The following is a 10902-nucleotide window of genomic DNA, read 5'->3' on the forward strand; positions in this document are numbered from 1 at the left end:
CTTAGGTTTAGGGTAGGGATTAGGGTTAGGTTTAGGTTTAGGGTTAGGGTGAGGTTCAGGGTTAGGGTTAAGGGTTAGGGTTAAGGTTAGGCTTATCATTAGGGTTAGGGATTAGGGTTAGTTTTAGTGTTAGGGTTAGGGTTAGGGTCACGGTAAAATTTATAGTTAGAGTTAACGTTAGTGTTCTGGTTAGGGTTAGACTTAGGTTTAGGGTAGAGATTAGGGTTTGGTTTAGGTTAGGGTTACGGTGAGGTTTAGGGTTAGGGGTTAGAATTATCATTAGGGTTAGGGATTAGGATTAGTGTTAGTGTTAGCGTTAGGGTTAGCTTTAGGGTTCTGTTTAGGGTTAGTTTTAGGGATTAGTGTTAGGGTTAGTGTTAGGTTTAGGGTTAGGTTTATGGTAAAGTTTAGGGTTAGGCTTAGGGTTAGGGTAGGGATTAGTGCTAGGATTAGGGTTAGTGTTAGGGTGAGGTTTAGTGTTAGGGGTAAGGTTTAGGTTTAAGGGTATGCTTGTCTTTAGGGTTAGGGATTAGGGTTAGGGTTAGTGTTAGGTTTAGGGTTAGTGTTACGGTTAGGGTTAGGGTTACGGTTAGGCTTAGGGTTAGGGTAGGGATTAGTGCTATGATTAGGGTTAGTTTTAGGGTGAGGCTTAGGGTTAGGGGTAAGGTTTAGGGTTAAAGTTAGGCTTGTCATTAGGGTTAGGGATTAGGGTTAGGTTTAGTGTTAGGGTTAGTTATTGGGATTAGGGTTAGTGTTAGTGTTAGGTTTAGGGTTAAAGTTATGGTTATGGTTAGGGTTAGGGTTAGGGTTACGGTTAGATTTAGGTTTAGGGATAGATTTAGGGTTAGGCCTAATATTAGGGTTAGGATAAGGGTGAGTGTTAGGTCTATGGTTAGGGTTAGGGTTATGTTTAGGTTTGGGGTTAGGGTTAGTTTTAGGGTTATGTTTAGCATTAAGTTTAGTGTTAGGGTTATGATTTTAGGGTTATTGTTTGCGTTAGGTTTATTGTTAGGGTTAGTGTTAGGGGTTAGAGTTAGAGTTTAGGGTCGGGGTTACGGTTCACGTTAGAGTTTAGGATTAGGGTTAGTTTTAGGTTTATGGTTAGGGTTAGAGTTATTGTTAGAAGTTAATGTTAGAATCAGTGTAAGGGTTAAGGATACGGTTACTGTTAGGTTTAGGTTAGGATTATGTTTATGGATTAGATGTTAGGGATAGGGACAGGGTTAGGGTTAGGGTTACGGTTAGGGTTATTGTTAGGGTTAATGTTAAACGTTAGTTTTAGAGTTAATGTTAGGGTTAGGGTTAGTGTTAGGTTTAGGTTTAGGCATTACGTGTTAATGATACGATTAGGGTTATGTTTAGTGTTACGGTTAGGGTTAGGGTTAGGATTAGGGTGAGTGTTAGGTTAGGATTAGGGTTACAATTTGGGTTAGCGTTGGATTAGCTTTAGGTTTAGGGATCGAGTTAAGGTTGCGTTAGGGTTAGGGTTTGGGTTAGGGATTAGAGGTTGATGTTAGTGTTAGTGTTAGGGTTAGGGTTAGGGTTAGAATTTAGGGTTACGCTTAGTGTTAGGGTTATGCTTAGTGTTATTGTTAAAGTTTAGGTTTAGGTTTATGGTTAGGTTTATGTTTAGGGTTAGCGTTATGGTTAGGGTTAGGTTTAGTGTTAGGTTTAGGGTTAGTGTTAGGGTTAAGTTTAGGGTTAGGGTTTGGTTTAGGGAATAGGGTTAGTGTTAGGGTAAGGGTTTGGGATCGGGGTAGGTTTAGGGTTAGGGTTAGACAAGGGTAGGCTTCTGGTCAGTGTTAGGTTTAGGGTTAGGGTTAGGTTTAGGCTTAGTTTTAGGGTTAGGGTTAGGCTTAGCTTGGGTTAGTGTTAAGGTTTGTTTTTGGATTAGGGTTAGGGTTAGGTTTAGGGTTTAAGATTAGGATTAGGGTTAGGGTTAGTGTTAGTGTTAGGGTTAGTGTTAGGGTTAGGTTTAGGGTATGTTTAGGTTAGAATTAAGGTTTGAGCTAGTGGTTAGGGTTAGGGTTAGCATTACGCGTTAGCATTACCTTAGGGTTAAGGTTATTGTAAGGGTTAAGATTAGAGTTATGGATTAGGGTTAGTGTTCTGGTTAGGATTAGACTTAGGGTTAGAATTAGGGATTAGGGTTAGAGTTAGTGTTTGTGTTATTGTTAGCCTCATTATTAGGATTAGGGTTAGGTATAGTTTAAAGTTAGGGTTAAGTTTATTGTTAGTGTTAGGTTTAGGGATAGGGTTAGCACTAGGTTTAGGGTTTGGGATAGTGTTAGGGTTAGGCTTAGGTGTTAGGTTTAGTGTTAGGGTTAGGCTTAGGGTTAGAGATTGGGTTAGTGTTAGAGGTTAGGGTTAGCGTTAGTGTTAGTGTTAGTGTTAGGGTTAGGGGCTCAGTGTTAGATTTAGGGGCTAATTGTTAGGATTAGGGTTAGGGTTACTGTTAGCGCTACTGTTATGTTTAGGCTCATGATTAAGGTTATGTTTAGGGTTACGGTTAACGTTCGGCTTAGGGTTAGGCTTAGGGTTAGTGTAGGGATTAGTGATAGGATTTAGGGTTAGGGTTATGGTGAGGTTTAGGGCTAGGTGTAAGGTTTAAGGTTAAGGTTAGGCTTGTTGTTAGGGTTAAGGATTAGGGTAAGGGTTAGTGTTAGGGTTAGTGTTAGTTTTAGATATTAGGGTTAGCGTTAGTTTTATGTTTAGGGTTAGGGTTATGGTTAGGGTTAGGGTTAGGCTTAGTTATCGATTTAGAGATAGGGTTAGGGTTAGGCCTCATACTAGGGTTAGATTAAGGCTTATGTTAGGTCTACGGTTAGGGTTAGGGTAAGGTTTAGGTTTAGGGTTAGGGTTAGGTTTAGTGTTAGGTTGAGTGTTAGGGTTAGGTTTAGGGTTAGGGTTTGGGTTAGGTTTATGGTTAGAGTTAGGTTATTGGTTAGAGTTAGAGTTTAGTTTTACAGTTAGTGTTAGGTTTAGGGTTAGGGTTAGAGTTTAGGGTTAGGGTTAGTGTTAGTGTTATGGTTAGGGTTAGATTTTATTGTTAGTGTTAATGTTAGGGTTAAGGTTATGGTTACTGTTAGGGTTAAGTTATGATTATGTTTATGGGTTAAGTGTTAGGGATAGGGACAGGGTTAGGTTTAGGGTTAGGGGTAGGGTTAGGATTATGGGTTAGTTGTTAATAATATGGTCAGGGTTATGATTAGGGTTACAGTTAGGGTTAGGGTTAGGGTTAGGGTGAGTGTTAGGGTTAGGATTAGGGTTAGTGTTAGTGTTAGGTTTAGATTTAGAGTTTGGGTTACTGTTTGGTTAGGGTTAGGGTTAGGGTTCGAGTTAAGGTTTTGTTAGGGTTAGGGTTAAAGTTTGGGTTCAGAGGTAAATATTCGGGTTAGTGTTTTTGTTAGGGTTATGGTTAGAGTTAGCGCTAAAGTTTAGGGTTAGGGTTAGTGTTAGGTTTATATTTAGTGTTAGGGTTAGGTTTATGATTAGACTTTAGGGTTAAGGTTAGGGTTAGGGTTAGGGCTAGGGTTAGGGATAGGGTTAGGTTTTGGTTTAGGGATTATGGTTAGTTTTAGGGTTAGGTTCGGTAACCGGTTATGTTTAGGGTTAGTGTTAAACAAGGTTAGGCTTGGGGTCATGCTTAGGGTTATGATTATGGTAAGGTTTAGGGTATGGGTGCTGGTTTGAGTTAGCGTTTAGAATTAGGATTAGGGTTAGGGTTAATGTTAGGTTTAGGCTTAGGGTTAGGATTATGGTTAGGGCTAGCGGTTAGCGTTAGTGTTAGGGTTAGGTTTAGCTTTAGGGTTAGGGTTAGGCTTACTTTTAGGGTTAGGAATATGGTTAGGGTTTAGCTTAATGTAAGGGTTACGGTTAGGGATAGGGTTATGTTTAGGGTTAGCAGTAGAATAGGATTAGGTTTAGGGGTTAGTTGTTATCGATAGGGCCAGTTTTAGGCTTCGGATTACAGATTGGTTTAGGTTTACTTTTATGTTTGAGGTAAGGTTTAGTGTTAGGGTTAAGGTTAGTGTTTGGGTTAGGGTTAGTGTTACGGTCAGGGTTTGGGTTATGGATTAGGGATAAGGTTAGTCCTAGGGTTATGGTTAGGGTTAGGTTTCGAGTTCGGGGTTAGAGTTATGGTTATGGTTAGGGTTATTGTAAGGGTAAAAGTTTGGGTTACAGATTAGTGTTAGAGTTTGGGTTAGGGTTAGACTAAGGGTTAGGCTGAGGGTTACTGTTAGGGTTAGGGTTACGGTTAAGGTTACGTTTAGGGTTACAATTAATGTTCGGTTTAGGGTTAGGTTTAGGGTTAGGATTGTGTTTAGGGTTAGGGTTAGAGTTAGAGTTAGTTTTAGGTTTAGCGTTAGGCTTAGAGGCTAGGGTTAGGGTTAGGGTTAAGGTTAAGTTTAGGGTTAGGGTTAGGGTTAAGGTTAGGGTTAGGTTAGGGTTAGGGTTAGGGTTAGGTTTAGGGTTAGGTTTAGGGTTAGAGTTTAGCTTTATGGTTATGGTTAGGGTTAGGGTTAGGGTTAGTGTTATGTTTAGGGTTAGATTTAGGGTTAGGTTTAGGGTTAGAATTTAGGCTTAGGGTTAGTGTTAGGGTTATAGTTAGGGTTAGGGTTAGAAATTTGCATTAGAGTTAGTGTTAGGGTTAAGGTTACGGTTAGTGTTAGGGTTAGGTTAGGGTTATATTTATGGGTTAGGTGTTAATGATAGGGGCAGGGTTAGGCTTAGGATTACAGTTAGGCTTCGGGTTACATTTAGGTTTAGGGTTAGGGTTTGGCTTAGGGTTAGGGGTTAGGTGTTAAAGATATGGATAGGGTTATGTTTAGGGTTAGGGTTAGTGTTAGGGTGAGTGTTAGGGTTAGGATTCAGGTTAGGGTTAGGTTTATCTTTAGTGTTAGAGTTTGGGTTAGGGTTCAGCAAGGGTTCGGTTTAGGGTTCAAGTTAAGTTTGGGTTAGGGTCACGGTTAGGGCGAGGTGTTTGCGGTAGATGTTAGGGTTAGTGTTAGGGTTAGGGTTAGGGTTTGAGTTCAGGTTTATGGTTAGTGTTAGGGTTATGGTTAGGGTTATGCTTGTTGCTTGGGGTTAAGGTTAGCCTTAGGGTTAGGGATAGGGTTAGGGTTAGGTTTAGGGATTAGGGTTAATGTTAGGGTTAGGGTTCGGTAATGGGTTAGGTTTAGGTTTAGGGTTAGACAAGGTTAGGCTTGGGGTCATTGGGTTAGGGTTAGGGTTAGGGTTAGGGTTAGGGTTAGGGTTAGTGTTAGGGTTAGGGTTAGTGTTTGGGTTAGGTTTAGGGTTAGGGTTTCGGGGTTAGGGTTTGGGTTAGGGTTAGGGTTAGTGTTAGGGATTAGGGATAGGAGTAGGGTTAGGGTTAGGGTTAGGGTTAGTGTTAGGGATTAGGGATAATGTTACGGTTAGGTTTATGGTTAGTGTTAAGGATTAGGGATAGGGTTAGGGTTAGGTTTAGGTTTAGAGTTAGGGTTAGGGCTAGAGTTTAGGGTTATGGTTAGGGTTAGAGTTAGGTTTAGGGTTAGAGTTATGCTTAGTTTTAGGATTAGGGATAGGGTTATGGTTTGGCTTAATACAAGGGTTAGGGTTAGAGTTAGCGTTAGGGTTTGTGTTATGGTTAGTGTTTAGGTGTTAATGATATTGTTAGGGTTAGTTGTAGGTTAGGGTTATGGTTAGGGTTAGAGTTAGGGTTAGGGTTAGCTATAGGGTTATGGCTTGGCTTTGGGTTACTGTAAGGCTTAGGGTTACAATTAGGTTTAGTGTTAGGCTTAGGGTAGGGTTAGGGTTAGTTTTAGGTTTAGTGTTAGTTTTAGGTTTAGTGTTAGTTTTAGGGTTAGGTTTAGCTTTAGGGTTAAGGGTTAGGTTTTAGGGATAGGATTAGGGTTAGGGTAGGGTTAGGGTTAGGTTTAGGGGTTAGGTGTGAGGGATAGGGTTAGGGTTAGGCATCGGATTATGGATAGATTTAGGGTTATTCTTAGGTTTAGGGTAAGGTTTAGGGTTAGGGTTAGGGTTAGCATTTGGGTATGGTTAGATTTTGCACTTTAGAGTTAGGGTTAGGATTAGGTTTAGGATTAGGGATAGGGTTAGTGTTAGACGTTAGGGTTAGTCTTAGGGTTAGGGTTAGGGGTTAAGTGTTAGGGTTAAGGTTGGTGTTATTCTTAGGGTTACGGTTAGGGTTAGGGTTACGTTTATGTTTACGTTTAAGGTTATGGTTAATGTTAGGTTTAGGGTTAGGGTTAGCATTAGGATAGCGATTAGGGTTAGGTTTCGGGTTAGGGTTAGGTTGAGTGTTCGTGTTAGGTTTTAGGGTTAGTGTTAGTATTATTGTAAGGGTTAGGGTTGGGGTGATAATTTGAGGTTATGGGTTAGGTTTAGGGTTAGTGTTAATGTTTGGGTTATGGTTACGGTTTTATGGTTAGGGTTAGGGTTAGGGTTATAGTTTTTGATTATGTTTAGGATTAGTCTTAGGGATAGAGTCGGGGATAGGGTTATTGTTATGGGTTAGGTGATATAGATAGGTTTAAGGTTAGGCTTCGCATTATGGTTAGGTTTAAGGTTATGATTAGGTTTAGGTTAGTGTTAGGGTTAGCGTTAGGTTCAGTTTTATGGTTAGTGTTAGTGTTAGGTTTAGCTTTAGGGTTAGGGTTAGGGGTTAGATGTTAGGCATAGGGATAGTGTTAGGGCTAGGGTTAAGGTTAGTGTTAGGGTTAGTTTCAGGGTTAGGGTTATGGTTAGGGTAAGAGTTTAGGGTTAGGGTTAGGGTTACGGTTAGGTTTAGGTTTATGATTAGGTTTACGGTGAGTGTTAGAGGCTAGGGTTAGGGTTAGTTTTAGTTTTAGTGATAAGGTTAGTGTTACAGTGTGCAGTTTAGTGTTACAGTTAGGGTTAGGGTTAGGGTTAGGGTTAGTGATAGAGGTTAGCATTAGGGATAGTGTTAGGGTTAGTGTTAGGGCTTAGGGTTAGGGTTAGTGTTATGGTTAGGATTGGGGCTAAGGGTTATTTTTAGTGTTAGGGGTGAGGGTTAGTGTTAGGATTAGATTTAGGGTTAGGGATAGGGTTAATGTTAGAGGTTAGGGTTAGCGTTAGCGTTAGTCTTAGGGTTAGAGGCTAAGTGTTATGGTTAGTGTTAGGGTTAGTGTTAGGGTTACCGATAGGGTTAGGGTTACAGATAAGTTTATGGTTAGTGTTACGGTTAGTGTTCGGGTTAGGGTAAGGGCTAGGGTTAGAGTAGAGATTAGGGTTAGGTTTAGGGTTAAGTTTAGGGTGAGGTTTAGGGTTAGGTGTAAAGGTTAGGGTTAGGTTTAGGCTTATCATTAGGGTTAGTGATTAGGTTTACTGTTAGTGTTAGTGTTAGGGTTAGCGTTAGGGTTAGGTTTAGGGATTAGGGTTAGGGTTAGTGTTAGTGTTTAGGATTAGGGTTAGGGTTAGGGTTAGGGTTAGAGTTAGTGTTAGGTTTAGGGTTAGGGTTAGAGTTAGTGTTAGGTTAGGGGTAAAATTAGGTTATGGTTAGGTTTAGGGTTAGGGTTATGTTTAGCATTTGCGTTAGATTTAGGGTTCGGATTAGGGTTACGGTTAGGTATAGGGGTTAGGTGTTAGGGATAGTGTTTTGTTATTGTTAGGGTTAGGTTTAGGGTTATGGTTAGGTTTAAGGTTAAGTTTAGGATTATATTTTAGAGTTAGGGTTAGGGTTAGGGTTAGGTGTAGGGGTTAGATTTTAGGGATAGAGATACAGGTTAGGGACAAGGTTAGGGTTAGGGTTAGGGTCAAGTTCAGGGTTAGGGTTAGGGTTATGACTAGGGTAGCATTTAGGGTTAGGGTTAGTGTTAGGTTTAGTGTTATGATTATGGTTAGGGTTAGGTTGAGGTTTAGGGTTAGGGTTAGTGTTAGGTTTAGAAGTTAGGTTTAGTGTTAGGTTTATGGTTAGAGTTAGGGATAGGTTTACTCTTAGGTTTAGTGTTAGAGCTTAGGTTTAGTGTTAGTGTTAGGGTTAGCCTTAGGGTTAGGGTTAGGGTAAAGGTATGTTTTAACTTTAGGGTTAGGGTTAGGGTGAGGGTTATTGTTAGGGTTAGGGTTAGGGTTAGCTATTACAGTCAGGGTTAGGCTTAGTTTAAGGGGTAGGTTTAGGGTTAGGGTAAGGGATTAATGTTAGTTTTAGGGTTAGTGTTAGGGTTATCGTTATGGTTAGGGTTAGGCTTAGGTTTAGGTTAGAAGTTAGTTAGGGGTTGGGTCAGGGTAATGGATACGTTTAGGGCTCGGGTTTGTGTTAGGGTTAGGGTTAGTGGTTAGACTTTAGGGAGAGGGTTAAGATTAGGATTCGGGTTAAGGTTAGGGTTAGTGTTACAATTAGGTTTAGGGTTAGGGAACTGGTAAGGGTTATGATTAGGGTTAGTCGTTAGGTTTCGGTTATGGTTAGGGTTAGGTTTAGATGTTAGTGTTAGGGTTATTGTTAGGGTTATATTTAGTGGTAGGGTTAGGGTTAGGTTTAGAGTTAGGTTTAACTTTAGGGTTAGGGTTAGGATTATTGTTTGGGTTAAGGATAGGTTTACGTTTAGGGTTAGTGTTAGGGTAACGGTTAGGTTTAGAATTTGGATTAGGATTCGGTTAGGGTTAGGTTTAGGGGTTTGGTGTTAGTGATAGGGTTATGTTTAGCCTTAGTGTTACAGTTAGGGTTAGGGTTACAATGAGGTTAGGGTTATAATTAGGGTTAGGGTTATGGTTAGAAGTTAGGATTAGGGTTAGTGTTAGAGTTAGTGTTAGGTTAGTGTTAGGGTTAGAGCTTAGTGTTAGGTTTTAGCGTTAGGATTAGGGTTAGGGTTAGTGTTACAGTTAGATTTTAGGTTTAGGTTTAGGGTTAACGTTAGGGTTAGGGTTAGGGTTATCATTAGAAGTTAACATTTGGTTTAGGGTTAGAGTTAGTGTTAGCGTTAGGCTTACAGTTGTTGGTTCGAGTTAGGGGTAGGCTTAGTGTTAAATCATAGGTTCAGGTTTAGGTTTAGGGTTACAGTAAGGGTTAGGGATAGGAAAAGGGTTAGGATTAGTGTTAGTGTTTAGGTTTCTGGTTAGGATTACGGTTAGTGTTAGTGTTCAGTTTAGAGTTTAGTGTTAGTGTTAGGGTTAGGGTTAGTGTTAGGGTTAGGGTTAGGGTTAGGCTTAGAGTTAGGGTTAGGTTTAGGGTTAGGCTTAGGGTTATGATTAGGGTTAGCGTTACAATTAGGTTATGGTTAGGGTTAGTGTTAGGGTTACGTTTAGGGTTTGCATAAGATTTAGTGTTAGCTTTAGGGTTAGCTTTAGGTTTAGGGGTTAGGTGTTAGAGATAGAGTTATTCTTAGGGTTAGGTTTAGGGTTAGGGTTAGTGTTAGGGTTAGGGTTAGGATTAGAACTTAGGGTTAGGTTTACGGTTAGGTTTACAGTTAGTGTTAGGGTTAGGTTTAGGTTTAAGGTTAGGGTTAGTGTTAGGCTTAGGGTTAGGGTTAATTTTAGGTTTGGGGTTAGGGGTTAGGTGTTAGGGATAATTTTAGTGTTAGGGTTAGGGATAGCTTTAGGATTTGGTTGACGGTTAGGGTTAGCGTTAAGTTTAGTATTAGGGTCAGTTTTAGTGTTAGTGTTAGGGTCATGCTTAGAGGTTAGTTTTAGCTTTTTTGTTAGTGTTTGGGATTAGGGTTACTATTAATGTTGAAGCTTAGGTATAGGGTTAGCGTTAGGGTTAAGGTTAGTGTTAGGCTTAAGGTTATGGAGAGGGTAGGAGTTAGGATTAAGGTTAGTCGTTAGGTTTATGGTTAGTGTTATGGTTAGAGTTATGTTTAGGTTTAGAGGTTAGTGTTAGGGTGAGGGTTAGGGTTATGGTTAGTGATAGGATAGGTTTAGGTTTAGAGTTAAGATTAGCTTTAGGGATAGCGTTACAGTTAGGCGTTGGGTTATGGTTAGAGTTAGGGTTACGATTAGGGTATGGTTGGCGTTAGGGTTAGCATTAGGGTTTGGTTTGTGCTTAGGGTTTGGGTTAGGGTTTGGTTTAGGTGTTAGGTTTGAGGGATAGTTTTAGGGTTAGGCTATGAGTTACAGTTAGGTTTTGGGTTACAATTAAGTTAGGGTTATAGTTACGGTTAGGGTTATTGTTAGGGATAACGATTGCATTAGATTTAGAGTTAGTTTTAGGGTTAGTGTTAGCGTTAGGTTTAGGGGTTAGGTGTTAGGGATAGGGTTACGGTTATGGTTATGGTTAGGGTTAGTGTTAGGGTTAGGGTTAGGGTTATGGTTAGGATTAGCGTTTAGGGTTATGGTTATGGTCAGTGTTTGGTATTACTGTCCGGGTTAGGGTAAGTTTAAGCAGTAGGGTTAGGGTTAGTGTTAGGGATTATTGTTAGGTTTAGGGTTATGATTAGTTTTAGCGTTATGGTAGGTTTAGGGTTAAGGTTAGGGTTAGAGGTTCCGTTTAGAGTTAGGTTTAGTCTTAGGATTTTGGTTAGGGTTAGGGCTGGGGGTTCGGGTTAGGGTTAGTGTTAGGTTTAGGATTAAGGTTACAGTTCATGTTAGGGTTGTGGTTAGATTTAGGGTTAATGTTAGGGATAGTGTTCAGTTTAGAGGTTAGTGTTAGGGTTAGGTTTAGCTTTATGGTTAGGGTTAGAGGTTAGGGTTAGGGTTAGGATTAGAGTAGGAGCTTATGGTTAGTTGTTAGAGTTAGGCTAGGTGTTAGCGTTAGGTGTTAGGGTTATTGTTAGGCTTAGGTTTCCTGTTAGGTTCAAGGTAACAGTTATTGTTTGGGTTAGGATTAAGTTTAGGGTTAGGTTTAGGGTTAGGGTTAGTGTTAGGATTAGGGGTCAGGGTTAAGGGTTAGGGTTATGGTTATTGTTAGCCTTAGGGTTAGTGTTATGGTTAGGCTTAGGGTTATGGTGA

The sequence above is a fragment of the Cavia porcellus genome, unplaced genomic scaffold (genome assembly GCF_034190915.1).
Source record: "Cavia porcellus strain 051 isolate PalLab524CR breed Dunkin Hartley unplaced genomic scaffold, mCavPor4.1 scaffold_35, whole genome shotgun sequence".
Lineage (NCBI taxonomy): Eukaryota > Metazoa > Chordata > Mammalia > Rodentia > Caviidae > Cavia > Cavia porcellus.